The sequence below is a fragment of the Macrobrachium nipponense genome, chromosome 22 (genome assembly GCF_015104395.2).
Source record: "Macrobrachium nipponense isolate FS-2020 chromosome 22, ASM1510439v2, whole genome shotgun sequence".
Lineage (NCBI taxonomy): Eukaryota > Metazoa > Arthropoda > Malacostraca > Decapoda > Palaemonidae > Macrobrachium > Macrobrachium nipponense.
Window position 1 is genome coordinate 47,541,613 of NC_087213.1, and position 25,821 is coordinate 47,567,433.

At 46.2% G+C, this 25,821-nt stretch overlaps 1 protein-coding gene across 3 annotated transcripts in view; it reads left to right on the forward strand.

The window, feature by feature from the left end:
- Window positions 1-25,821, forward strand: part of LOC135198627 (TGF-beta-activated kinase 1 and MAP3K7-binding protein 1-like) — a 479,012-nt gene that overhangs the window by 242,834 nt on the left and 210,357 nt on the right. The window lies entirely within an intron of this gene.

A 25,821-nucleotide genomic window follows, 5' to 3' on the forward strand; every position in this document is an offset into this window, starting at 1 on the left:
ATATATATACATATATATATACATATATTATATACACATATATATACACATATATCACATATATATATATATATATACATATATATACAAATAGTATATATATATATATATATATATATATTATATATATATATATATATACATATATATACATATATACACAGTGGTACCTCAACATACGAAAGGCTCAACTTACAAAAAACTCGAGATACGAAAGCAAATACGAAAAATTTTACAGCTCTACATACGAAAAGTTTTCAAGATGCGAAAGGTTGTTGCTGTAAAGTCCCGAGATTCGCCCGGACCACCGAGAACAATTTTAAAACTCCCACGCCGCCAACTGAGTAAACTCGCCACCATCCTTCCGCTCTCCCATTGGTTCCTGATGCTAGTCACCCCATAAGGTCCTGCTCTCCTATTGGTCAGCATCTACCCCTTGTGCTTTAAGTATTCTGTTTGTAAAACAATGCTGTAAATTGAAAAACTTATTCATGGAATACATTTAATAAAAAAAAAAACATTAGGTAAAGATAGAATAAAGAATAGAAATGAATGGTTATTATACTGGTTTGGTTATTTCAGTAGTTGAAGAGAGATAATGAAAATTTATGGCTTACTGTGTAAAGTGATTGCTTGGCGATCGTTCGATACTCGTAAGTGCTTGATGTAAACAGAAGTTTGGAAGTTTTTTTTTGTTTGTTTATTGTAGTTAATGGTTACTTAATAATTATTTGAAATGAGTACATGCAATACATTTAATAAAGAAATTGTGAATTAGATATCATGAAATATAAAATAAATCAGACTGCCAACAAATACGTATTTTTTAGAATTCTTCTTCTGTTTTATTATTACGTTACGTATGCGTATGTTTCATTATAGCTGTCAGTAACTCGGTATCTCCATTAGGTAAAGATAGAATAAAGAATAGAAATGAATTGTTATTATACTGTTTGGTAGTTTCATTAGTTGAAGAGAGATACTAATGAAAATTTATGGCTTACTTTGTGCTAGGAAAAATGATTGCTTGGCGTTCGTTTGGTACTCGTAAGACGGGTAAGAGCTGAATGTAAACAATCGATTGGAAGGTTTTTTTTTTGTTTGTTTGTGTATTATAGTTAATGATTAATTAATAATTACTTGAAATGAGTACATACTGATTATTTATACATTTTATTGGCATATTCTAAGCTTTTAGCTCTTGGGTTTAGATGTCAGAATCATAGACTAGGTTACAGTAGCAACCGCTAACATAGGCTAGGCTTATTGCTAAGGGACATATGCTAAAGTCCTAATATATGCAGTAAAAATGGGGTTGAACATTACATGCAGTTGAATATTACTCAAGAATGTACAGTATTTTGCCTTTTTGGAGTTATATTTCTTCCGTCGGATCGGCGTCGTAACCCTAGAACATGTGTTTTAGGCCTGGAAAATAATATATTACTAGGGTGTTTTTTGGAGGGCTTGGAACGGATTAGCCATTTTACATGTAAAATGTGGTCCAAGATACGAAAACTTCATGATACGAAGGGTGCCTCGGAACGGATTAATTTCATATCTCGAGGTACTACTGTGTATATATATATATATATATATATATATATATATATATATATATATATATATATATATATATATATATATATATATATATATATATATATATATATATATATATATATATACACACACACACATACATACATACATACAGTGTTCCCCCCGTATTCGCGGGAGATGTGTACCAGACACCCACGCGAATAGCTCAAACCCGCAAATAGTTAGAACTCCCCTCTAAAAATACCTATATCTGCCTATCTTGAAAATTCAAATACCAAAATGTCTACTTAAAGTATTATCTTAAACATTTTACCATTAGAAATATATAAACAGCCAATAGCAGAGAGAGAGAGAGAGAGAGAGAGAGAGAGAGAGAGAGAATAACGCCTTACGATTTCAATAGATTGAAATGAATGTCTGTAGGCAACACTTTTTTTCCCCTCCCATAAATACATATATTTCTCCAGAGAAGAGAGAAAGAGAGGACTGTGCAATTATGTTTGTCTGTCTATCAATTCTTTTGCTGAGAGTGAGAGAGATAAAAGAAATAGAAACACCAAATGTATACCTTATATAACATCCTGCATCAAATTTACCTTAAATTATTATCATATTACTGTATTAATCTTAGAGATTGTATTAATATAATTTCAAAGTAATCCTAAACATTAGTACCCTTAAAGGTATATACTTACGTACTTATAACACTTGCAGCCAAGAGAGACAGAGTTACCACTATGACAAGTATCTTGTGGAGAGAGAGAGAGAGAGAGAGAGAGAGAGAGAGAGAGAGAGAGAGAGAGAGAGAGAGAGAGTTGTCCTACAGTATTTAAAAGAGTGAAATGGAATGATTATTGTATTTAAAATACTCACATATGAATTTTGTAATTACAGTTACAGTATTATTATTGGAAAATATTAATGATAAACTTATTACATACATGTCCATGAAAATGATCTCATCTCAGTAAGAGAGAGAGAGAGAGAGAGAGAGAGAGAGAGAGAGAGAGAGAGAGAGAGAGAGATTACATAAAAACCATTAAATTCGTTGACCATTGTATGGCATTGTTACTTTCCCAGCTCCGAGCGTCACTGGAGTTTTGAGAAGGTTGGGAAATTGATACAGAAAAAGACGAAGGGAAGAATTTTCATTTGAAATTAGTTATCGTATTATTACTACTTCTATTTCTGGGCTCAGTTCGTGTCGCTGTGTGAAATAATCCTTAAGTTCATTATTTCTAAGGTAAATGATCTAACACATACTAGAGAAAAATAAATTCAGGAAGATGTCAGTATAACTGACTCGCTCACCCTAATAAAAAGAGAGTGTCGGTATGGTAACTGGGGCAAGTGAGACCATTACCACGAACCTCTTGCCATTTAGAACTCTCCCACACCAAAATCCCCCTCCTGCGAGAGCCGATCCATAGGCGGAGACGGCAACTACTACTACTACACCCCACGCCACGCCGACTGCCGCGCCTCTGGTGGTCATCCTTTTTCGTTAGCTCGAATAGCTAACACGTGCCTTCTTTTGCTCTGTGTTGTGCCCCCTTTTTTCTGGATTTACTACATCATGGAACGTGCAGCTATCGCCGCAGCTAAGTTAAGTACCCGAAAGGTCTGGATTTAGTTTTTGTCAGCCAGGGACCCGTATTTTCCGTTTTTTAGGTCCAAATACGGTCGCCTGGTCTGACGCACGGTGGCCATCGGCTCGCCTCGTGTTTGGCTAGATTTCCCAGTCCTCCATACTGGGACATCTTCCATGGTTTTTAGCCTCTCATGGGTTCTTTGTCACTTGTTACGTTAGATCTTTTTAGTTTTTACATCGTATTTATGGAATTATAGGGATTTCATAGCCCATGCCTTAGATCTAGTTCATGCATGCATGTCTCTTTGTTTAGGTATATAGGCGCTTGAGTGTTTGATTTTCCTAGTCCAGCATCCTAGCCTTTGCTCTCCATTTTATATCGGCTATGGCTAGCTTTTGAGTAGTCGGCTGTTTCTTCGGAACTGGCTTTCTCCTCCTGGACTTCTTTTTCTCTCACTCGTGTTTTCCCTCTCTCTCTCTTTTTACGATGTAAAAATTTTATTGTTTTCATATTTTGGGTTTGCTATTAGGGCAACCAGTGCCTAGGCGGTTTTGTTGCATTTATCTTTATCTACAGTTTTGTTGCATTTTTGCCCTATGGTACTGTTGGGCTCACGTGGTCACTGGCCTAGTCGGTTGTGTTGCATTATCACCTTTTGGTCCACTTGTGATCGCGTGTTTCCTCTGGTCGCCCTAGCCCCAGTTCCCTTCCTCCCCTCCCGTGCGGGAAGGGGGAGGTCTGCCCGGGCTCGCTTACGGTCGCTATGGCAACCGTTTGAGCACCTCCCACCCCTCTCCCTGTATGAGGGGGTACCCAGGAGTTCGGGACAGCTGGGATACTGGTAGACCACGTTTTCGCCTCCGGCTCTGGGGGAGCTCCGGCGTGGTAGGGGGTTGGGGTTGGCCACCCCTCCCTCCGGCCGCTTCGGTCTTCTCCGGCGTGCACCGTCCTGTTTTCTCTCCCTCCTCGTTGTTTTTTCCCCCGTCACCAGCGGACGGAACACCTGCTCACTAATCCGGGTGTACCTTTGGTTGTTGTGGGGGATGGCTGGCTCCGCCAGCCACCGGAGTGGAGATGAATTCAGTTGGTCCTAGAAGCTTACCCAGTACCTTCTTTCCGCTATTGGCGGAGCGCCTGCTTGCTATCCAGGCGCTCCTCTAGTAGTCGGAAGGGGGGGAGAGTATATATTTATGGCGGAGCTATATGCTCCTCTTTATGTAACTTTTACTAGTTTAAGTTTGTGACATCCTCCTCCGTTCTCCGACGTGGTATACTACTCCTCGAAACTCTCTATGGGTATATAAAAACATCTGGTTGGATCATTTCCCTCTCTCCGGTGTGCACCGGAGATCCCAATCAGACATGGAGGTCCTAGACTTCTTCCACACGTAGTTCAGGGGAGGATTATGTCCAATATTTTAGTGTACTCCGGCATGCAACGGAGTATTACAGTAGTACTGTAAGTGTATAACGTTGATACTTATGTATCTTTTCACTTACAGGCTACTAACTGTCAGGAGGCGGGGTGTAACGCCGTCCCTCAAGACCCTTGTGGCCATGAAGTTTGCAGGACCCACGCGCCGTGCGCTACCCGCCACAAGGACCTGTTTGTATGGCATCACGAGGCTTGCACTATGACCTTGTGAGCCAATTTCTGGACGGAGTAAGTATATATCGATATAGGTTTGCTCTCGTTCGTCATATATACTGCTGCATACCCTAATTTTAAGCTTTATTTGGTCACATTCTATTTTGTTAATGCTTCGTCCTCGGGGCTTCCTTGTAAGGACTACAATGACCCTCTCTTTCAGGCTGCCGCCATCAAGGAAGTCGCGTTGGCTACCCTGAAGGCCTGGGTAGGCGGCTTCGGGAAGAACGCCCCCAAAGGACAGCCCTACATCCTGGATAAGAAGCTGGCTGTCCAGATCTTCCCCGGCGGAAAGTCAACGGGATACGTGGATCCCGCCGCGGCAGCTCCGACGATTGCCTCCATCCAACAGCAGGTGGAGCAAGCCTTGGTTGGCGAAGGAAGCCAAGACATCGTGGCGGATGTAGCCACGCTAGACTTAAACTCAGAGCCTATGATGGTAGGTGCCGAGAACTTATTAGTTGAGGTAGGTTTGTTGGGCGCCCAAGGGCTTCCCTTGGGTGCTTCTGGATCTTCTTCCCCTGTCCCTTCGTCCTCATCCTTCCAAGGCTTTATGGGATTGGAGATCCCTGCTAGTACGCCTACTGCATCTGTGCCCCCCAAGGTGAAGGGACACAGAGAGCAGAAGACCCTGCAGAAGTCGTCGTCAAAAAGAGCAGAAGACCCTGCAGAAGTCGTTGTCAAAAAAGACGTCGTCTTCTTCCTCTCGTAAGACTCCGGCTTCCTATCCCGGAGCAGAGAAAGTGAAGTCTGAATCTTCACATTCTAAAGGGTCACGAGGCAAGTCCTCTAAGGAGAAGGTCCGCACTCCCACCGAGCCTGTACCTTCTCCTGCGGTGACTCCTGCCCGGTCACGGCACCTAGTGCCTTCGATCCCGCTGCCTTTTCAGCAGGCATTTTGCAGCAAGTGGGTGATCTGGTCGGATCACTCAGCGCGAGTTTCGAACAGAGGTTTGAGCAGATGTTTGCTCAAATCTCTACCTCTCTGAATCAGTCAGGTCAGTCCATCCAGAACCTGACTGAACGTGTGTCAGATCATGATAATCGCCTGGCGGGCCTGAACCAGACACCTCAGGCCGACCCCCCTGTAGCAGGAACTGGTATTGTCCAGTTGCCAGCTTATGACACCCTTCCCGCCTTCTCTATGAGTAATCCTTGGAGGGTAGCAGCCTATGCTCCCTTCAAGGACGGCATGATTTCGATTCCGGTATTTGGAACTAGAAGGATCGAGGACTTCGAGTTCCACCCAGCCGGATTGACGCCTCCTTTCATGGGATACGCGAGGCTGACAGAGACAGCTCTTAATAGTGAGGATAAAATCCCTAGTGAAACTGTCCTATATAGTTGAGATCAAGCTCAAAGGGAATGGGTGCATTGCTTGGAGGACTGGGACTGCTCCAACACCAGACTCCAAGCATTCAAAAGCCCGTTCACTATCTTTGCCACAGAGGAGGAGGCACCACTCCCCTTTACGACAAAGTTAATGGAGGTCACCATGCAAGCGGGTATGAAAGATGAACCCCTCCCACAGCTCAAGGAAGCAGATCCTACGTCTCCTCTCTTCCCGGCGTTCGGTGACCTGTGGGAGAACCTGCCGGTTACCTTTACGGTAGGTAAACTTAAACCGGACTGTGCTATGGAACAGTTTGGTGAGAAGTTGCCCAGACTGCCAGATAACCTCATTCAGGCAGAGTTTGAGGCAAGGACCAGGCTTGGAAGAACACTTAAATCTCTGGTCATGACCGAAGTGGCTGCCTTAACTTACGGCTCGGAGCCTCTCTTTAAGATTCTGGCCAAGTCTCAAATGCAAACTGTTCAATCAGATGCACATGACTTTATAGTAGCAAGGAGGAACTGCCGGAAGCATGTCCTCCAAGAAGCTACAATCCGGCATGAGCCGATGTTTGCTCAAATCTCTACCTCTCTGAATCAGTCAGGTCAGTCCATCCAGAACCTGACTGAACGTGTGTCCGATCATGATAATCGCCTGGCGGGCCTGAACCAGACACCTCAGGCCGACCCCCTGGTAGCAGGAACTGGTATTGTCCAGTTGCCAGCTTATGACACCCTTCCCGCCTTCTCTATGAGTAATCCTTGGAGGGTAGCAGCCTATGCTCCCTTCAAGGACGGCATGATTTCGATTCCGGTATTTGGAACTAGAAGGATCGAGGACTTCGAGTTCCACCCAGCCGGATTGATGCCTCCTTTCATGGGATACGCAAGGCTGACAGAGACAGCTCTTAATAGTGAGGATAAAATCCCTAGAGAAACTGTCCTATATAGTTGAGATCAAGCTCAAAGGGAATGGGTGCATTGCTTGGAGGACTGGGACTGCTCCAACACCAGACTCCAAGCATTCAAAAGCCCGTTCACTATCTTTGCCACAGAGGAGGAGGCACCACTCCCCTTTACGACAAAGTTAATGGAGGTCACCATGCAAGCGGGTATGAAAGATGAACCCCTCCCACAGCTCAAGGAAGCAGATCCTACGTCTCCTCTCTTCCCGGTGTTCGATGACCTGTGGGAGAACCTGCCGGTTACCTTCACGGTAGGCAAACTTAAACTGGACTGTGCTATGGAACAGTTCGGTGAGAAGTTGCCCAGACTGCCAGATAACCTCATTCAGGCAGAGTTTGAGGCAAGGACCAGGCTTGGAAGAACACTTAAATCTCTGGTCATGACCGAAGTGGCTGCCTTAACTTATGGCTCGGAGCCTCTCTTTAAGATTCTGGCCAAGTCTCAAATGCAAACTGTTCAATCAGATGCATATGACTTTATAGTAGCAAGGAGGAACTGCCGGAAGCATGTCCTCCAAGAAGCTACAATCCGGCATGAGCCGAATAAGCTGCTCGCCTCTAACATCTGGGGAGCAGACCTCTTTCCGGAGTCGGCGGTCAACGAGGTGCACCATGAAGCATCGAGGCTTAACCAAAGCCTTAGAGCTCGTTGGGGTATCTCTGCTAAGAGGAAGCCTGAGAACTCTTCCTCCTCTAGCAAAAAACTAAAAAAGTCAAAGAGGTTCCAGCCGTACCAGAAACAACAGCAGCAGCAACACTTTGTACAGGCTGTTCCGGTTGCTCAACCAGGTCAACCGTCAACATCCAAAGCTCAGAGCCAGCCCATTCTCTTGCTGTCCCCACAAGGTCAGCCCTCGACCTCGTATGCTGTTTCCCCGGCATTTAACCCGGTGTTCGAAAGCCAAGCTTTCCAAACCTTTAACAGGTTTGCTAGGGGAAGCAGGGCCAGAGGTACCTTTCGGCAACGAGGCGCAGGAAGAGCTACCAACAGAGGAAAGGACTTCCGTGGAGGACGCGGAGGTCATCCCGCACAACAGCAGTGAGACCTCCCAGGTAGGAGGGAGGCTGTTCCTCTTCTGCCACAGGTGGGGGTTCAGCAAATGGGCACAGAGCATTGTGTCCAAAGGGCTGGGTTGGAGTTGGATCAAAGGTCTCCCTCCAACCAAATCATTCCTTCAGCTACCATCAAAGGAATTGGCAGATTACGCAGAGGAGCTCCTTCAGAAAGGAGTAGTGTCGAGAGTCAAGCAACAAGTCGTTCCAGTGGATACGCCGGAGTGTTCCGGGTCTCCAAGTAGACCTTTTCGCCTCCCAAGCGAACCACAAGCTCCCTTGCTATGTGGCCCCCAACCTGGACCCTCTGGCCTATGCCACAGATGCCTTGTCCATAGTCTGGAATCAGTGGAGGAAGATATACATCTTTCCTCCAGTGAATCTTCTATTGAAAGTACTGAACAAACTCAGGACTTTCAAGGGACAAGTAGCTCTAGTAGCCCCGTATTGGCCAAAGAGCAACTGGTATCCTCTGCTTCTGGAATTGGGCCTTTGACCTCGACGGATTCCCAATCTCAAACTATCTCAGTCAGTACAAATGAGGACTGTGTTCGCTTCTTCAGAAATTCTCAAAACCCTAACTTTATGGACTTCATGAAGTTTGCGGCTAAAAAAGAGGCAGATATCGATCCCCAGAATATCCTCTTCTTGGAATTAGATAAGAGGGAATCAACTTTGAGACAGTACGATGCTGCTGTTAAAAAGTTAGCATTTTTCCTGAATGAGACAAACACCACAACCATGACAGTGAATTCAGCTATATCCTTCTTCAGATCCTTATTTGATTAAGGATTAGCAGCTAGCACTATTACCACTAATAAATCAGCTTTAAAGAAAATCTTTCAGTTGGGTTTTCAAATAGACTTGACAGACTCTTACTTTACGTCTATTCCCAAAGCTTGTGTAAGATTTAGACCTTCTGAAAGACCTACTTCAGTATCATGGTTTTTGAATGTTGTCCTCAAACTGGCTTCAGACACTGACAACTCTTCTTGCACATTCATAATGCTACTAAGAAAGACGCTATTCCTGCTAAGCCTGGCCTCAGGGGCCAGAATCTCAGAATTGTTGGCTCTATCCAGGATCCTTTAGTGAGGTGGGCCCCTTGGAAGGTCATTCTTCTTCCTCAAGACCCTTCTCTTTGTCCAGTAATGACCTTACGAGCCTTTCTGTCTAGGACATCCTCTATATCCTCAGGTCCTCTTTTTATGAGGGAAAAAGGTGGCACTTTATCAGTAAAAGGTATCAGGCAGCAGATCCTTTACTTCATTAAACAAGGAAATCCTGAATCATTCCCAAAAGCACATGATATCAGGGCAGTAGCCACTTCTATTAATTATTTTCAACATATGAACTTTGATGAACTAAAGAAATATACTGGATGGAAATCGCCGACAGTCTTCAAGCGTCACTATCTAAAGTCCTTAGAATCTTTAAAATTTTCAGCAGTGGCAGCGGGAAACATAGTTTCCCCTGACTCTGCACAGTAGTCGTAGTTGAAGATCCAGATCTCCTTTCTACCTGCCTCAACTAATATTTCACTTAACCTACCGTTACGCTCTGTATGGTTCTCTAGCCTTAGCTGCTAGGATTATAATCATGGTGGTGTGTCCCTTATTTTTCTGCTAGGGACACCCACATCATTATTGTATATTATGAAATGTCCTTGGGTGTTGCTCCCCTTATTTTTATGCTAGGGTAGCACACCTTTATTGTTTATTATAAATTTGCATATTGTTTTGATATTAGTGAGTATTTACCCATGTATTATCCTAACTCACTATCCTAGATAAGTTATCATTAAATAATATAATTTAATTTTAAGTTAGCTATAAGTCTCCTTTAATTTTGTTAAGCTAATTTTTTGTATGATAACTTATAAGTCTTTTACATTATACTTATTAATTTTATTTTATAGTTTCATTGAGACCCTTTCTGTATTTTCAATCTTGTGCTGTTTCTATGGTACTATTTCACACAGAGACACGAACTGAGCCCAGAAAAAGGATTTTGACGAAGGAAAAATCTATTTCTGGGCGAGGGGTTCATGTCGCCCAGTGAAATCCCCCCCTGTGTCCCGCCCTGCAGCCCAAGATTGGCATCTAACGACAAGGATGACCACCAGAGGCGCGGCAGTCGGCGTGGCGTGGGGTGTAGTAGTAGTAGTTTTTATTAATTGTTATATTTTTATTGGGTTAGCTTTTAGGGCGACCAGTTCCTAGGCGGTTTTGTTGCATTAGATCTTAATCTGCAGTCTTGTTGCATTATCTCCCCGTGGTCCTTCCGGCTCACGTGGGGGCTGGCCTAGTCGGTTTTGTTGCTTTATCACCTCTTGGTCCACATGCGATCGCGTGGTGCCTCTGGTCGCCCTAGTCCCAGTCCCCTTCCCTCCCTCCAGACGGAAGGGGGGGTCTGTCCTGGCTCGCTTACGGTCGCTATGGCAACCATCCGAGCACTTCTCCCCCCTCCCCCTAGCCAACGGGGTCACGGGAGTTTAGGACAGCTGGAAGCACTGGTGAACCGCATGTTTTTACTCGGGCTCTGGAGGAGCTCCGGCGTGGTCGGGGGTTGTGGTTGCCCCCCCCCCCCTCCCCCTCCGGTCGCTTCGGGTCTTCTCCGACATGCCTTGGGTCTGATTTCTCTCCCTCCTCACATGTATTACCCCTCCGCCAGCGGACGGAGCACCTGCTCACTATCCGGGTGTACCTTCAGTTGTCGGGGGGGGGAGCTGGCTCCGCCAGCTACCGGAGTGGGTGCGATTTCAGTTGGTCATAGAAGCTTTCCCTATCTTAAGTACCCCCTTCGTCTTCCGGCGGAGCGCTTGCTTGCTATCCGGGCGCTCCTCTAGTTGTCGGGGGTGGGGGGGGTTGTACGGCGGAGCTACACGCTCCACTTTAGTGTAACTTTTCCTAGTCTAAGTATAGGGCATCCTCTCATGTTCTCCGGCGTGGTATACTACTCCTCGAAACTCATTATGGGTGTATAAAAACATCTGGTTGAATCATACTCACCCCTCCGGTGTACACCGGAGTTCCCAACCAGCGTATTAGGTCATAGACCTTCTTCCACAAGGAGTTCAGGGGTGGATTATGCCCAATAATTTAAGACTACTCCAGCATGCAACGGAGTATCACAGTAGCCCTGTGAGTGTATAACGTTGATACTTATGTATCTTTCCACTTACAGGCTACTAACTGTCAGGAGGCGGGATGTAACGCCGTCCTCCAAGACCCCTGTGGGCATGAGGTTTGCAGGACTCGCGCTCCGTGTGCTACCCGCCACAACGAGCTGTTAGTATGGCATCACGAGGCTTGTACCATTTGCTACGAGCTGGTGAGCCAGTTTTTGGACGGAGTAAGTATATATCGGTGTCAGGTTTGTTCCTTTCATGACATATATACTGTCACATAACTTAGCTTTAAGTTACTTATGGTCATATTCACTTTTGGTAATGATCCGTCCTCGGGGCTTCGTTGTAAGGACTACAATGACCCTCTTTTCCAGGCTGCCGCCATTAAGGAAGTCGCGTCGGCTACCCTGAAGGCCTGGGTAGGAGGCTTCGGAAAGAACGCCGCCAAAGGACAGCCCTATATACTTGACAAGAAGCTGGCTGTCCAGATCTTCCCGGGCGGGAAGTCGACGGGGTATGTGGATCCCGCCGCGGCAGCTCCGACGATTGCTTCCATTCAACAGCAAGTGGAACAAGCCTTGATCGAGGGAGGAGGCCAAGACATCGTGGCGGAAGTAGCCACACTTGATTTGAATATAGAGCCAATGACGGTAGGTGCGGAGGATTTACTAGTTGAGGTAGGTTTGTTGGGCGCCCAAGGGCTTCCCTTGGTTGATTCTGGATCTTCATCACCTGTTCCTTCATCTTCCTCTTTTCAGGGCTTTACGGGATCGGAGATCCCTGCTAGTACACCTGCTGCATCTGTGACCCCCAAGGTAAAGGGGCACAGAGAGCAGAAGACCCTTCAGAAGTCGTCGTCCAAAAAGACGTCGTCGTTTCTACTTCTCGTAAGCCTCCGGCTTCCCATCCCGGAGCAGAGAAAGTGAAGTCGTCTTCGTCTTCACATTCTAAAGGGTCAAGAGGCAAGTCCTCTAAGGAGAAGGCCCGCGCTCCTGTCGAGTCTGTACCTTCTCCCGCTGCTGCCGGAACTCCTCCGGTGACTCCTGCTGGGGTCGTGGTACCTGGTACCTTCGATCCTGCTGCATTTTCGGCAGGAATGATGCAGCAAGTAGGTGATTTGGTCGGGTCTCTCAGTACGAGATTTGAGCAGATGTTTGCTCAAATCTCTACCACTCTTAACCAGTTGGGACAATCCATCCAGAACCTGACTGAACGAGTGTCCGACCAGGAGAATCGCCTGGCAGGCCTGAACCAGGCACCTCAGGCCGACCCCCCGGTAGCAGGGGCTGGTCTTGCCCAGCTGCCGGACTATGACACCCTCCATGCCTTCTCTATGAATAATCCTTGGAGGGTAGCAGCTTATGCTCCCTTCAAGGACGGCATGATTTCTATTCCGGAATGTGGAACTCGAAGGATCGAGGACTTCGAGTTCCACCCAGCCGACTTACAGCCTCCTTTCATGGGATATGCGAGGCTGACGGAGACAGCCTTAAACAGGGAAGATAAAATCCCAAGAGAAACAGTGCTATATAGCCGGGACCAGGCTCAGAGGGAGTGGTTGTATTGCTTGGAGGACTGGGACTGCACTAATACCAGGCTCCAAGCATACAAGAGCCCGTTTACTATCTTTGCCACAGAGGAGGAGGCACCACTCCCCTTTACGACGAAGATAGCAGAGATCACGATGCAGGCGGGCATGAAGGATGAACCTCTTCCACAACTAAGGGAATCGGACCCTGCTTTCGGTGATTTGTGGGAGAACCTTCCGGCCACTTTTACGGTAGGTAAACTCAAGCCGGACTGTGCCATGGAACAGTTCGGGGAGAGGTTACCCAGATTACCAGACAACCTCATTCAGGCGGAGTTTGAGGCAAGAACCAGGCTAGGCAGAACCCTCAACACCCTGGTTATGACTGAAGTGGCTGCTTTGACGTACGGCACGGAGCCTCTTTTTAAGCTCCTAGCCAAGTCACAAACTCAGACAGTTCAAGCGGACTTATACGGGTTTATAGTGGCAAGAAGGAACTGCCGGAAGCACGTCCTTCAGGAAGCAACGATTCGGCACGAACCAAACAAGTTGCTTTCCTCCAATATCTGGGGGGCGGACCTCTTCCCAGAATCGGCAGTTAATGAGGTCCAACACGAGGCGATGAGGCTTAACCAGAGCCTCAGAGCTCGTTGGGGTCTCTCTGCTAAGAGGAAACCTGAGAACTCTTCCTCCTCTAGCAAAAAGCTGAAGAAGATAAAGAGGTTCCAGCCATACCAGAAGCAGCAACAGCAACACTTCGTACAAGCGGTTCCGGTTGCTCAGCCAGGACAATCGGCAGCAGCAAAAGGACAGAACCAACCGATTCTCCTGCTGTCCCCACAAGGTCAGCCCTCGACCTCTTACGCTGTTTCCCCGGCATTCAACCAGGTGTTTGAAAGCCAAGCCTTCCAAACCTTCAACAGGTTTGCTAGGGGAAGCAGGGCTAGAGGTGCCTTTCGGCAACGAGGTGCAGGAAGAGCTACCAACAGGGGTAAGCACTTCCGTGGAGGACGCGGAGCTCATTCCGCACAACAGCAGCGAGATCTCCCGGGTAGGAGGGAGGCTGTTCCTCTTCCAGCACAGGTGGGGGGTTCAGCAAATGGGCACAGAGCATTGTGTCCAAAAGACTGGGTTGGAGTTGGATCAAAGGTCCCCCTCCACCCAAGTCATTCCTTCATCAAAGGAATTGACAGATTACGCAGAGGAGCTCCTTCAGAAAGGAGTAGTGTCGAGAGTCAAGCATTTAAAGTTTCAAGGACGTTTATTCAGTGTGCCAAAGAAAGGCTCATCAAAAAGAAGAATAATCTTAGACTTGTCCCGGCTAAACTTATTCATTCGTTGTGACAAGTTCAAAATGCTGACCATCTCACAGGTACGGACCTTACTTCCCCGTGGGGCCGTCACCACCTCTATCGATCTTACAGACGCATACTATCATATCCCAATCGCGAGGCACTTTCGCCCATACCTAGGCTTCAAGCTGGGAGACCAGGCATTCTCTTTCAAAGTGATGCCCTACGGGCTGAATGTACCCCCCAGGGTATTCACGAAAATAGCGGAAGTAGTGGTACAACAACTGAGATCACAAGGGATAATGGTAGTAGCGTACCTCGACGATTGGCTGATTTGGGCGCCAACCGTCGAGGAATGCCTCAGAGCCACAAACAAGGTACTTCAATTTCTGGAACACCTAGGGTTCCAAATAAACAGGACAAAGTCCAAGCTCACTCCGGAGTCGCGTTTCCAATGGCTCGGCATTCATTGGGACTTAACCTCTCACAATCTGTCAGTTCCTGTGGACAAAAGGAAAGAAATAGCCAAGTCAGTAAGGCAATTCCTCAAGAACAAATGGGCGTCAAGGAGAAACCAAGAAAGGATCCTAGGTTCACTCCAGTTTGCGTCGGTTACTGATGTTCTGCTGAAAGCAAGACTGAAAGACATAAACCGAGTTTGGCGCTCAAGAGCAAATACCAAATCTCGAGACAAGTTGTCAGTGATCCCGCAGATTCTTCGAAATCATCTCCGTCCATGGGCAGAGACAAAGAACCTGTCCAAGTCAGTTCCTCTTCAATATCCTCCTCCGGCGTTGATCATCCACACAGACGCCTCACTAAGTGGATGGGGAGGATACTCTCAGTTCAAAAAAGTTCAAGGAACTTGGTCACCACAGTTCTGCCAGCTCCACATAAACGTATTGGAGGCTATGGCAGTATTTCTCACTCTGAAGAATTCTCATATAAAACTGGTATTGGACAGCGCATCAACAGGGGAGGATCCAAATCAAAACATGTGAACCATGTCATGATAGCCATTTTCTCTCTAGCGAACAAGTACAAATGGCATCTATCCTCCACCCACCTGGCGGGAGTAAGGAACGTGATAGCAGACGCCTTGTCTCGATCAGTTCCTCTAGAATCAGAGTGGTCCCTGGACAACAAGTCATTCCAGTGGATATGCCGGAGTGTCCCAGGTCTCCAAGTAGATCTTTTCACCTCCCAAGCGAACCACAAGCTCCTTTGCTATGTGGCCCCCAACCTGGACCCTCTGGCTTATGCCACAGACGCCTTGTCCATAGATTGGAATCAGTGGAAGAAGATATACATCTTTCCTCCAGTGAATCTTCTATTGAAAGTACTGAACAAACTCAGGACTTTCAAGGGACAAGTAGCTCTAGTAGCCCCGAACTGGCCAAAGAGCAACTGGTACCCTTTGCTTCTGGAATTGGGTCTTCGACCTCAACGGATTCCCAATCCCAGACTATCTCAGACAGTACAAATGAGGACTGTGTTCGCTTCCTCAGGAATTCTCAAAACCCTAACTTTTTGGACTTCATGAAGTTTGCAGCTAAAAAAGATGCAGATATCAATCCCCAGAATATTCTTTTCCTAGAATCAGATAAGAGGGAATCAACTTTGAGACAGTATGATGCTGCTGTTAAGAAGTTAGCATCTTTCCTGTAGGAGACAAACACCACAACCATGACAGTAAATTCAGCTATATCCTTCTTCAGATCCTTATTCGAAAAAGTATTAGCAGCTAGCACTATTACCACTAATAAATCAGCTTTAAAGAAAATCTTTTAGTTGGGTTTTCAAATAGACTTAACAGACTCTTACTTTACGTCTATTCCCAAAGCTTGTGCTAGACTTAGACCTTCTGAAAGGCCTAGTTCAGTATCATGGTTTTTGAATGATGTCCTCAAACTGGCTTCAGACACTGACAACTCTTCTTGTTCATTCATAATGCTACTAAGAAAGACGCTATTCTTGCTAAGTTTGGCCTCAGGGGCCAGAATCTCAGAACTGTCGGCTCTATCCAGAGATGCGGGTCACGTAGAATTCCTCCCTTCAGGAGAAGTTTTACTGTCCCCGGATCGTAGTTTTCTAGCAAAAAATGAGGATCCTTTAGCGAGATGGGCCCCTTGGAAAGTCATCCCTCTCCCCCAAGACCCTTCTCTTTGTCCAGTGATGACCTTACGAGCCTTTCTGTCTAGGACATCCTCTAGATCCTCGGGTCCTCTCTTTATGAGAGAAAAAGGTGGTACTATATCAGTAAAAGGTATCAGGCAGCAGATCCTTTACTTCATTAAACAAGCAAATCCTGAATCATTCCCAAAAGCCCATGATATCAGGGCAGTAGCCACCTCTTATTAATTATTTCCAGCATATGAACTTTGACGATTTAAAGAAATATACTGGCTGGAAATCGCCGACTGTTTTTTAAGCGTCATTATCTCAAAGTTCCTTGGAAAAAAAAATCTTTAAAATTTCCAGCAGTGGCAGCAGCAAAAAACTAGTTTCCCCTGACACTGCACAGTAGTCGTAGTTGAAGATCCAGATCTCCTTTCTACCTGCCTCAACTAATATTTCACCTAACCTACCGTTATGCTCTATATAGTCCTTTAGCCTTAGCTGCTTATGATTATGATTATGGTGGTGTGTCCCTTATTTTTTTTGCTAGGGACACCCACAACATTATTGTAGTCTATGAAATGTCCATTTGGTGCTGCTACCCTTATTTTTATGCTAGGGTAGCACACCTATATGATTTACTATAACTTTTAGAGAATAATTTTTATCTAGTGAGTAATTCCCCATGTAACCATTTAACTCACTATCATAGATAAGTTATCAATACTAATATATAAGTTTAATCTTACGTTAACTATAAGTCCACTATTTTTATGTTAAGTTAACTTTTCTGTATGATAACTTGTAAGTTCTCAATATTATAATTGTTTGTTTTATGTCATAGTTTCATTGAGACCTTCCTCTTTGTTTTACAATCTTGTGCTATTTCTCTGGTACTATTTCACGCAGCGACACGAACTGAGCCCAGAAAAGGGATTTTGACGAAGGAAAAATCTATTTCTGGGCGAGGGTTCGTGTCGCCCAGTGAAATCCCCCCCTGTGTCCCGCCCTGCAGCCCAAGATTGGCAGCTAACGACAAGGATGACCACCAGAGGCGCGGCAGTCGGCGTGGTGCGGGGCGTAGTAGTAGTAGTTGCTGTCTCTGCCTATGGGTCGGCCCTCTCAGGAAGGGGATTTTGGTGTAGGAGAGTTCTAAATGGCAAGAGGTTCGTGGTAGTGGTCTCACTCGCCCCAGATACCATACCGACACCCTCTTTTTATTTAGGGTGAGCGAGTCAGTTATTCTGATATCTTCCTGATTTTGTTTTTTCTCTGGTATATGTTAGCTTCATTTACCTTAGAAATAATGAACTTAAGGATTATTTCACTGGGCGACACAAACCCTCGCCCAGAAATAGATTTTTCCTTCGTCAAAATCCCTTAATTGGACTTAAAAGTACACTTAGAATAACTTATGATAACTTAAAACTAGATTCTATGAGCAAGTATGTACAAGTGAGAGACTCTAGCATAAAAATAAGAGAGGATAACTCACGACAGTTCTTAAATCATACTAGTAAACATTTTATAATACATATAAGTGAGTCTCCCTAGCAAAAAAATAAGGGAGAACATCACTAAACGTCACAGTTAATAACAATATTTACAAGCATGAGTGCCCCTAGCATAAAAATAAGGGACACATCACTAAATGTAGCCTTTATAGGCAGCTAAGGCTCAAAACACGATTGATCTTGACGGTAAGGTTAGGGGAAATGTTGGTGAGGCAGGTAGAAAGGAGATCTGGATCTTCGACTACAACTACTAGACAGTGTCAGGAGAAACTATGTTTCCCGCTGCCACTGCTGGAAATTTAAGAGATTCCAAGGACTTCAAGTAGTGACGTTTGAAAACTGTCGGCGATTTCCAGCCTGTGTACTTTTTCAATTCATCAAAATTCATATGCTGGAAGTAATTAATAGAGGTGGCAACTGCCCTGATGTCATGGGCTCTAGGGAATGAATCAGGATTTGCTTGTTTAATAAAGTATAGGATTTGTTGTCTAATCCCTTTTAATGAAATAGTGCCACCTTTTTCCCTCATAAAGAGGGGGCCTGAGGATGTAGATGATGTCCTGGACAGATAGGCTCGTAAGGTCGTCACCGGACATAGAGAAGGGTCTTGTGGAAGAGGGAGGACCTTCCAAGGAGCCCATCTCATTAAGCTGTCCTCATTTTTTGCTAAAAAGCTACGATCTGGAGATAATAGGACTTCTCCTGAGGGGAGAAATTCTACATGTCCAGTGTCTCTGGAAAGAGCCGACAGTTCTGATATTCTGGCTCCTAAGGCCAGGCTTAATAAAAATAATGTTTTCCTTAATAACATTATATAATTGCATGAATCGTTGTCAGTATCTGAAGCCAGTTTGAGAACGTCATTCAAGAACCATGAAATTGAACTAGGCCTTTGTGAAGGTCTGAGCCTAGCACAGGCTTTGGGAATAGACGAAAAGTAAGAGTCTGTTAAGTCTATCTTAAAGCCAAACTGGAAGATTTTCTTTAAAGCTGACTTATTAGTGGTAATAGTACTAGCTGCTAAACCTTTTTCAAACAGGGATCTGAAAAAGGATATAGCTAAATTAATTGTCATGGTTCAAGCGTTTGTTTCTTTCAGGAAATTTGCCAGTTTCTTAACAGCAGCATCGTACTGGCGCAAAGTTGATTCCCTCTTATCCGATTCTAAGAAAAGGATATTCTGGGGATCAATATTTGCATCTCTCTTAGCTGCAAACTTCATGAAGTCCATAAAGTTAGGGTTTTGAGAGTTCCTGAGGAAGCGAACACAGTCCTCATTTGTACTGACTGAGACAGCCTGGGATTGGGGATCCGTTGAGGTCGGAGACCCAATTCCAGGAGGAGTGGATACCAGTTGCTCTTGGGCCAATCCGGAGCTACTAGAGCTACTTGTCCCTTGAAAGTCCTGAGTTTGTTCAGGACTTTCAATAGAAGATTCACTGGAGGGAAGATGTATATCTTCCTCCATTGATTCCAATCTATGGACATGGCGTCTGTGGCATAAGCCAGAGGGTCCAGGTTGGGGGCCACATAGCAAGGGAGCTTGTGGTTCGCTTGTGATGTGAAAAGATCCACCTGGAGGCCTGGGACTTTTTGGCATATCCACTGGAATGAGCGCCTGTCCAGGGACCACTCCAATTCTAGAGGAACTGATCGAGACAGTGTCTGCTATCACGTTCCTTACTCCCGCCAGATGGGTGGAGGATAGATGCCATTTGTACTTGGTTGCAAGAGAGAAGATGGCTATCATGACATGGTTCACATGTCTTGACTTGGATCCTCCCCTGTTGATGCAGTGTACCACTACTACACTGTCCAAAACCAGTTTTATATGGGAATTCTTGGCTGGTAGAAGCCTTTTCAGAGTGAGGAATACTGCCATGGCTTCCAAAACGTTTATGTGAAGCCGGCGGAACTGAGGCGACCAAGTCCCTTGAACTTTCTTGAATTGGGAGTATCCTCCCCACCCGCTTAGGGAGGCGTCCGTGTGGATAACTAACGCTGGAGGTGGGAACTGGAGAGGTACTGATTTGGACAGATTCTTGGACTCCACCCAGGGGCGGAGACGTTTGCGAAGAATCGGCGGGATTACTGACAACTTGTCTCGAGATTTGACATTTGCTCTTGAGCGCCAAACTCGATTTATATCTTTCAGTTTTGCTTTCAACAGAATGTCTGTGACTGACGCAAACTGGAGAGAACGTAGGATCCTTTCCTGGTTTCTCCTTGATGTTTGTTTGCATTTGAGGAATTGCCTTATTGACTTGGCTATTTCCTTCCTTTTGACCAATGGAATTGACAGAGTGTGGGAGTGCAGGTCCCACTGGATGCCGAGCCACTGAAAACGAGACTCCGGCGTTAGCCTGGATTTGGTCTTGTTTATTTGGAACCCCAGATGCTCCAGAAACTGAATTGCTTTGTTTGTGGCTTTGAGGCATTCCTCGACGGTTGTTGCCCAGACGAGCCAATCGTCGAAGTATGCTACTACCATTATCCCTTGTGATCTCAATTGCTGGACTACTGATTCCGCTATTTTCGTGAACACCCTGGGGGCTACGTTCAGCCCAAAGGGCATCACTTTGAAAGAGAATGCCTGGTCTCCCAACCTGAAGCCTAGGTATGGGCGGAAGTGTCTCGCGACTGGGATATGATAGTATGCGTTTGTAAGATCGATAGAGGTGGTGACGGCCACACGGGGAAGTAAGGTCCGCACCTGCGAGATAGTCAGCATTTTGAACTTGTCGCAACGAATGAATAAGTTTAGACGGGACAAGTCTAAGATTATTCTTCGTTTTGTTGAGCCTTTCTTTGGCACGCTGAACAAGCGTCCTTGAAACTTTAAATGTTTGACTCTTGACACTACTCCTTTCTGAAGGAGCTCTTGCGCATACTCTGAATTCCTTTGTTGGTATTTGAAGGAATGTTTTGGATGGAGGAGGACCTTTGATCCAACTCCATCCCAGCCCTTTGGACACAATGCTTTGTGCCCAATTGCTGAATCCCCACCGGTGTCGGAAGAGGAACAGCCTCCCTCCTACCTGAGGGTTCTCATTGGGTTTGGGCAGGACGGAAGTGTCTCCCCCTGTTGGGTGTCCTTCCGCCACCCCTCTGGCGAAATGCACCCCTAGCCCTGCTTCCCCTTCCAAATCTGTTGATGGCTTGGAATGCCTGACCCTCGAAATTAGGGTTGAAGGCTGGGGAAACAGCGTAGGAGGTCGAGGGCTGGTTCTGGGACGTTAACAGGAGGATGGGCTGATTCTGGTTCTTTGAAGTCGACGGTTGCACAGTTTGTGAAACCGGAACTGCCTGAACAAATTGTTGCTGCTGAGGAGCCTGGAAAGTTGAAAACTTTCTAGGCTTCTTTAGCTTCTTCGAACCAGAGGAGGTACCTTCTGGCTTCCTCTTGCCAGTAAGTCCCCAGCGGACCCTAAGGCTCTGGTTGAGCCTGGTCGCTTCGTGGTGGACCTCATTTACCGCAGACTCGGGAAAGAGGTCAGCTCCCCAGATAGAAGAAGAAAACAGTTTGTTGGGCTCATGCCTTATGGTGGCTTCCTGCAGGACATGCTTTCTGCAGTTCTGCCTTGCTACCACGAAATCGTACAGATCAGACTGTACGGTCTGCGTCTGAGCCTTTGCCAGAAGTTTAAACAGAGGCTCCGTACCATAGGTAATGGCGGCAACCTCTGTCATGACTAAGGCATTAAGAGTCCTCCCTAACCTGGTCCTGGATCAGGTTATCCGGTAGTCTTGGAAGTCTCTCTCCGAACTGTTCAATAGCACAGTCCGGTTTGAGCTTCCCGACCGTGAAGGAAGCTGGAAGGTCAGCCCAGAGATCCTCAGAGCCTGGGAAGAGCGGAGACGTTGGATCCGACTCTCTCAGCTGGGGAATAGGCTTGTCTTTCATGGCGGCCTGGATGGTTACCTCTGCCAATTTTGTGGTGAAAGGGAGTGGTGTGTCCTCCTCCGCCACAAAGATGGTGAATGGGCTTTTAAAGGCCTGAAGTTTGGTATTAGTACAGTCCCATTCTTCAAGGCACTTGACCCATTCTCTCTGAGCTTGTTCCCGACTGTATATTACAGTCTCCTTCGGGATCTTGTCCTCTCTCCTCAGAGCCGACTCCGTCAACCGAGCATACCCCATAAAAGGTGGTTGAAGATTGGCGGGGTGAAACTCGAAGTCCTCAATGCGACGAGTTCCACAGTCCGGAATGGAGATCATTCCATCCTTGAAGGGTGCGAAGGCTGCGACCCTCCAAGGATTGCTCATGGTGAATGGGGGAAGAGAGTCATAATCCGGCATTGGGGCCATTCCGGCACCTGCCAGGGGAAGAACTGCTGGGGGATTCTCCCTAAGGCCCGCCAGCAAGTTTTCCTGGTTCGTCAGTCGCTCCGAGATGTTCTGGATCGACTGACCAGATTGCGCAAACGAGGTGGAAATTTGAGCAAGCATCTGATCGAGCCTGTCATTCATCATGGCCCCCACCATGTTTCCCACCTGTTGCATTACCCCTGCTGTAAAGGTATCGGGATCGAAGGAACCAGAGGTACTGGTCGAAGCAGGGGTCTTCGGACGTGCTCCGGTGGACGTTGAAGGCACTGGCTCGGTGGGAGCGCGGGCCTTCTCCTTAGAGGACTTGCCTCTTGACCCTTTGGAATGCGAAGACGAGGATGACTTCGCTTTCTCTGCTCCGGGATGGTGAGCTGGAGACTTATGAGTGGCTGAGGACGAAGTCTTCTTAGAAGACGTCCTCTCAAGGGTCTTTTGCTCACGTTTCCCTTTCACTTTAGGGACAACTGAGGCGGAAGACATCCTGGCCGGGATTTCCGATTCAGAAAAGCCTTGAAAAGATGTAGAAGAAGGAACAGGTGACGAAGATCCAGATGCGCCCAAGGGAAGCCCTTGAGCGCCCAACAAACCTACCTCTACCAACAACTCACCTTCCCCTACCGTCATCGGTTCAACATTGATGTCTATGGTGGCAACGTCCTCGGTGATCCCCGGGGCTCCTTCCTCCGCCAAAGCCTGCGCCACTTGTTGTTGGATGGTAGCGATACACGGAGCTGCTGCTGCAGGGTTGACGTACCCGGTTGACTTGCCGCCTGGGAAGATGCGGACAGCCATACTCGTCTAAAATGTATGGCTGCCCCTTGGATACGTTCTTACCAAAGCCTCCTACCCAGGCTTTGAGAGTAGCCGACGCAGCGTCCTTCACAGCGGTAGCCTGAAATAATGGGTCATTGTAATCCTTGCAACGAAGCCCCGGTGATATATCATTAACACTTATGACTAAGTCCTATTTATATATTTTTCACAGGCTTATCTGACAGTATATACCAAGAACAGAGACAATACCTACGCCGGTATATACTTACTCCGGTAGAAAACTGTTCCACTAGATCATAACAAATGGAGCAGACTTCATGGTGCCACACAATCAAGTCGTTGTGGCGGACAGCGCAGGGAGCGTGGGTCCGGCAGACCTCATGACCGCAAGGGTCTTGCAGGATGCCGTTGCACCCTGCCTCCTGACAGTTGGTAGCCTGTAAGTGAACAGATACATAAGTATCAGCAGTTACTAACAGGGCTAACCCGTTAAGAGATATGAAGCTCCGCTGCATGCCAGAGTGAAATAATTTTGGGCATAATCCTCTCCTGTACTCACCAGATACCTGCTCATACACATATAGTACACCGAGGTGAGGGTACAAACACAGCGGAGAACATGAGAAGATTACCCATCAAATAAAAATTAAATTAAAACAAAAACAAAATAAGCAAGACAGGCAGAGCGTAGCTCCGCCGTAAAACTCTTCCGCCAACCAACGGAGCACCCGGATGGTGAGCGGGTGCTCCGCCAGAGAAGCAAAAGAGATATCAATCATTCATGATACGGGGAAAGCCGACCCGACCTGAACGCACGAGGTACCCCCCCGAAACTCACAGAAGACGGGACCATTCCAACTCAGGACCCCCTAAGTCCAGGACTCCCGTATCCTCCCTGGGTAGGGAGGAAGAGGGGAGGGGTGCTCAGATGGTTGCCATAGCGACCTTGAGCGAGCGAGGACTATCTCCCCCTCCACGTGGGAGAAAAGAGAGGGGAGGCCTAGAGAGAAGGACACCGAGGCGATCAGCTGGCCTGTTGCGATTGTAGGTGGACCACGAGGCAAACGAGACATACAAAACATAGCCTAGGCTAAAACTGACCGCCTCAAACATGCAACCCATAATAAATACATCGTAATAAAAATGAAAGGAAGGAAATCACAAGTGGGAGAAAAAGAAGGAGCGTCCAGGAGAAGTTAGGCTAGCCTCCCTGAAGGAAGGCAGACTAACAGCTCGGGAGCTGGCCTCTGCCGATACGTAAAACGGAGGGCGACAGCCAGGATGGCTGGACTAAAGAGCAATGTAGCAATAAAATTGGTATAAAAAGCCCACACGCCTAACAGACCTAGACAAAGGGACATGCATGCATGAACACTGAGCTAAGACATTAGGCAAAGGATTTCCGAATAGTACGATGTAAAGCAATATAATGGAAGTAGCACCTTCCGCACCACGTTTAATATATAACATGATATAGGCATATACACAGCATAGAATAGGCACTACGGTATAGAAGACCGAAGGAGCTAAACAAAACGTGAGGCGAGCCGGCATGGCGAGCCTGGCGCCAGACCAGGGTGCCCATTATTGAACCTAAAAAACGGTTAAAACGGGTCCTGGCTGGCTAAAACTAGTGTATAACCTTTCGGGGTACTTAACTTAGCTGCGGCGATAGCTTGGAGTTCCATTGTAAGTGAAAGATAATCCAAAAATACACAAAAACACAGAGTAAGAGAAAACATGTGATTGTGGAAGGTCGCTAACGAAAAGGATGGTCACGAGAGGCGCTGTGGTCGGCGTGGGAGGGTGTGTAGTAGTAGTTGCTGGCGCCGGCCGTGTATCAGCTCTCTCAGGGAGGGGGATTTTGATGAAGGAGAATTCTAAATGACAAGAGGTTCGTGGTAGTGGTCTAACTCGCCCCAGTACCATACCGACACCCTCATTTTATTTAGGGTGAGCGAGTCAGTTACTCTGACATCCCCCTATTTTTATTTTTTCTCTGGTAATGTTAGTATCATTTACCTAGAAATAATGAACTTAAGGGATTATTTCACTGGGTGACACGAACTGAGCCCAAAAATAATGAGATAATATAATAGGACAATGTACAATTATGGTATCTGAGCAATATAGAAGGGTATGTACAGACAGTTCCGCAAAACCAATATGGTCCCAATACAGATAGTTCCATAAAACCAATATGGTCTCAATACTATATACATGTTCCGGTGGCGGGATGGTCAAGAACCAGCCCGGCCCGGAAGAGAGAGGTTGGCGGGGAATACGAGCGGGGCAGGTAGGAAGGAGAGAGTATATTAGGGATAGAAATAACAAAAAGCTAAGAAAAGGAGTTGGTAAGACTCGGTTAATTAGAGGAGACTATGCTCCCTGCAGCCACTGTTGGGAATTTAAGGGCCTCTAAGTTTTTGAGATAGTGGCGTTTAAATACTGCTGGAGATTTCCAACCCGTATATTTCTTCAGGTCTTCGAAATTCATATTTTGAAAATAGTTAATGGAGGTAGCCACTGCTCGGATGTGATGGACGTGTGGGACTGATGCCGGGTTGGCCTGTTTAATAAAGTAGAGTTTTTGTTGTCTAATACCTTTAAGAGAAATCGTACCACCTTTCTCTCTAATAAACAGGGGGCCTGAAGATTTTTCGGAAGTCCTGGCTAAAAAGGATTTAAGGGGGCCAGCCCTTGGGACATCTCCAAACCGCATATGATTTTCGCCTCTGACCTTCGGTTTTGTGACGCCAGGGTGATTTATCCTGAAAATAACCATTTTTCAAATTCTATCCCCTCCCTTGATATTTAATATTAAGACCTGGGATTACTACCATATATAGACCTGATGTAGACCTCCAATCAAATGAGGAGTTTTTTTCTAAAAGTCATTTTTTTGCTAGATATGAATTTTTCATTATGGTAAAAACATAAACCCTTTAAATTAGGAAAACAAAATTTATAAAAAAAAAAAAA